The 4,288-nt window shown below is 45.2% G+C and overlaps 1 non-coding gene across 1 annotated transcript; it reads left to right on the top strand.

Annotated features, from left to right (window-relative positions):
* The first annotated feature begins 2,450 nt into the window (after positions 1–2,450).
* On the top strand, positions 2,451–2,523 carry TRNAS-CGA (transfer RNA serine (anticodon CGA)). The gene has a single exon. It is a non-coding gene; the product is annotated as a tRNA-Ser (tRNA).
* Positions 2,524–4,288: the final 1,765 nt, after the last annotated feature.

The following is a 4,288-nucleotide window of genomic DNA, read 5'->3' as shown; positions in this document are numbered from 1 at the left end:
TGATCTCACCCCCACTGCTCTCCGCGCATGCATGGCGTTGCTATAGACAAATACCAATCTGTGATTTAAGCAAGATGCGGTGGCGCTGCTGTCGCCGGCTGAGACGACAGGATAAACTGGGGTGTAAAGTAGGCTTAGCGCCCATAGGAATACATGGAAGCAAAAGTTTTTTTCGGTATGTGATTTCACTGTGCACCTGATTTGAGTGAGTGATGATTTCGTCCCTTCGTGAAGAACAACCAAGTTCATCCTAGAACATATTCTGAAAGTATGAAGCGTCATTTCGAATGCAATGCAACCATTGCGTTACGTACTAGAGAAGGTGATTCCCGGCTAGGGGTACAGACGGGGCGGGAGCGTGGCCCATAGAAACACATGTAAGCAAAACTTTCAGAAATATTTTTTTCACCGAGTACCCATGGAGGCGGCTGTTTGTTAACAGTTGTCAAGTGCTTTAAAGAATAGTGTGGCAAAGTATCCTACGTCATTTCGAGGCTATCTTTCTACAACGCCCCTATATATATATATATATATATATATATATATATATATATATATATATATATATATATATATATATATATATATATGTGTGTGTGTGTGTGTGTGTGTGTGTGTGTGTGTGTGTGTGTGTGTGTGTGTGTGTGTGTGTGTGTGTGTGTGTGTGTGTGTGTGTGTGTGCGGACGGCGCGAGCCGCGTAGACAAGGTGGCAGGGTGAGGAGGAACTTGTCGCTACTTAGCATAGAAATCTAGGGGCTTTAGTCTGATCGTAGCCGGATTGAGCGGCGTGTTCTGGTATAATGTTCGAGAGCAGCACTCTTTCCAGCGCTCGAGTGCAGCACAGTTTCATTTTTGTGGCGTTTGCAATCGAGCCCTCCGACCTCTAAGACGCCACTTCTAAGGACCAGAGAAGCGGCCGGAAACTAAAAACAGAAACTCAACAAATCAGTGGTGGTGGAGGCAAAGTGCAAGGGTGCAAGTGCAGGGCGCCTCCACCCCTCTTTCGATGGGGGCTCTCCGTTCCATCGCGCGTGGCTGGGTCCTGTTGCCGGGCATGCGTACGGTAGAAATAGGCTCTGTTGGTGAAAAAAAAAACTCTTTGTAGTTTTCGAGGGCAGCTACAGATCGTAAAAAAAAAACTGGTTATCTCGCTTGCGCATCTATATATCGGCGACGATAACGCGAGCGTGTGGCCTTCGGTGCGTTGTGTGCCGGCGTGAAATGTATAAGCTTCGAGAGACCCTCAGAAACATACAAGAAGCAGTCGCGCTCGGACGAATTTCATTCAACACCACATATGAACGAAAATTGCGCGCGTAATGTTAATCAAACGGCGCGCTATGGAGTCGCTTATCGCGTGTTTGCCGATTGGTAATGCTGTAATTATGATTTCAGACGACGCTTGTGAACGACTGTGCTGTGGTTGTCGCGATTTCGACGTTCGCGGATTGTTTCCTGTTATTTGTAAGCGGGAAAATAATCGCGGTACGTTCCTTAAGGCATGCATAATCACGACGTACGCACATCAGCTGGTAAACGTTTGCCTCGTGGCAGTGCATATACCGTTAATACCAATTCAGCTGCGTATCGCATCTGTATGCCACAGCTTCACCATGAGCGCTGCAATGAAAGGCGCTAAGATCTGGCCTTTCTTGCCGGCGCCTCATGTACTACATGCGTGATGACCCGCACGGTGAAACATTTTTCTGTAATGAGCCAAATGGTGCATAGCTGTGGCATTTCTCAGATATTTTTCAGCACAGCTCAAAGCATATCCGCCTTACCCGTGCCCAGAAAACATGGTAGCCGGTGCTCTCTGATTCCGCTTCATACGGCGATTCGTGCATGCATGCGCGCATCCACATTACTGGGTGCAAAAGAAATATATATATATATATATATATATATATATATATATATATATATATATATATATATATATATATATATATATATATATATATATATATATATAAAAGAAACGGGAAACAGAAAGCAGCAGAAAAAAGAATATTCGGAGGTCGTGGGTTCGGATCCCACCGGCGGCATGGTTGTTTTTTCTGCTGCTTTATAAGTAATTTTCTTTAAACTAATTGATTGGCACTACAAATTAAAAAACAAAAACAAATTAGAAACATTCCCCTATGCACCTTGGTTTCGGTGACTGTTGGCTTCCTTAATATGTTTGTCAAACGAGCCCCTCATTTCATATGCCTTCTCTGCTAATAGCTTAACGGGGGTCTCGGTTCTGGCAGTCTTGATGCCATCTGTAGCATAATAGGGTTCTCGCACAGTTTTCGCCCCCGCCGTTAGGTGAGGTTCCACGTCACACTCGCGGTATTACAGGACGTGCTACGTCCACCGCTATGGACGAGGGTGGCGCTGGTGAACACTCTCAAGGTTCGCTTACACGCAAAACATACCCATGAAAGCACCAGATAGAACAGCCGTCGCCGTAGCTCAGTTGGTAGAGCACCGGACTCGATATTCGGAGGTCGTGGGTTTGGATCCCACCGGCGGCATGGTTGTTTTTTCTGCTGCTTTATAAGTAATTTTCTTTAAACCGCTTCGCGATTTCAGAACCCCCGCAGCTTAAAGTACCAGCAGAAAGCTGTAGTAAGAATGAAGCCGCTCCACCGACCACCTAGCCAGCCCCAACCGAGCGTGAATGCCGTTGCGACCTCGCGGTTCTGAATTCGCTACGTACAATGGCCCCACGCGTATCCTGAGTGCGCAGATTGGGAGCAGCGCTCATTTTTGCGTCTAAATTCTTCTCTCTCGTCTTTTTTGTACTGCATTCCTGTGGAAAGAAAATTTATAGGTGTAACTTTAAAAGACCGGAAGCGGGCAGAGTGGTTGAGCGAACAAACGCGTGTTAATGACATCCTAGTAGAAGTCAAGAGCAAGAAATACGCTTGGACAGGGCATGTAATGCGAAGGCACGATAACCGCTTGTCCTTAAGGGTAACGGAGTGGATTCCAAGTGAAGGCAAGCGTAGCATGGGGGGGGGGGCGTCAGAAAGTTAATTGGGCGGATGAGATTAAAAAGTTTGCCGGCATACGGTGGGCGCAGCTTGCAAAGGACAGGGTTAAGTGGAGAGGCATGGGAGAGGCCTTTGCCTTCCAGTGGGCGTTGTCAGGCTGATGAAAAAAAAAATAATTAATGAGACTGTCTGAATGAATGCGAAACGCAAAACCCGTCCGTGTGTTGTGCGATATCAGTACACTAATCCCCAGGCGTTCGAAAATACTACGGCGCCCTCCACTACAGCAACTCCTTCTCTCTTTCTTCTTTCACCCCCACCTTCCTCCCTTCCCTCAGGGCTCGGTTGAAGTGTCTGCTCATATGCGAGGCAGTTACTGCGCCATTTTCATCGCCTAAAAAAAAATCGCACTCCGGCTTTGTAATCCTGTGCGTGTGTAACTAGCACGTAAGCATATTTGTTAATTATCTTATATTTATTTTTATTTTATAGTTTGTTTCCTTCGTTGTCACCGGCACAGCCGTAGGCGTAGCAGAGCATCTTGCGTTCCGCTCCCAGGCATATTCACTTTGAGTGCAAATTCAGATTGTAAAAATTCTGAGAATCAAACGAAATGCTAGTGCTATGCTTGCAAAACTATGAATGCAAAAGCTTAGGTTGATGTCCAAAATTTGCACTGTCAACGCGCTGATAACTTCAGAGCGCAACAAAAGAGAAATAAAGGCCCATGCATGGTTTGCAATTTTCATTGTTTTTTCATTGGATTTTCACGGAAAGATGAAACGAGCCAATTACGCCTTGCGCTTCTCTTTCGTATTTGTTGTTGTTGTTGTTGTTAGCCTATCAAAAGATGGCACATACCCACACTGGGGGATCGGCCAAGAATCGGATGGCTATTCACCTGAACGCAGTTAATAAAAAGGAAAAGCACGTACGTAGAAGCGCAACACCGGTGAATTCTTCCTCATGAACAGAAAAGGGATGAGAGTTTTGATTTCAAAATTAAAAGAATAATAATAGATTGATTAAATAATAATGATTAAGTCAAAATGTAATAATTGATAAAAAAAGAAAAATTTTGGAACACTTAGCAAGGCAGTCGGTGAGATTCTATCAAGAAATTTAGAACAACGGTACAAACAGATCTGTGGCTGAACCCAAATGTGGTGGCGCCAAATGATAGCAAGAGCGGGCTGCTCAAACTAAGGCCAAGAGGCTGCAACGTCTCCTCCAGCAAGCTTTTTCTCAGAGAGTTGAATCGGCGACAATAAAGCCAAAAATGTTCTATAGATTCAGGCTCACG

Source organism: Amblyomma americanum, chromosome 1 (assembly GCF_052857255.1).
Source record: "Amblyomma americanum isolate KBUSLIRL-KWMA chromosome 1, ASM5285725v1, whole genome shotgun sequence".
NCBI classification, from domain to species: Eukaryota; Metazoa; Arthropoda; class Arachnida; order Ixodida; family Ixodidae; genus Amblyomma; species Amblyomma americanum.
The sequence above is the reverse complement of the archived record's forward strand: the minus strand, read 5'-3'. Positions and strand labels throughout refer to the sequence as shown.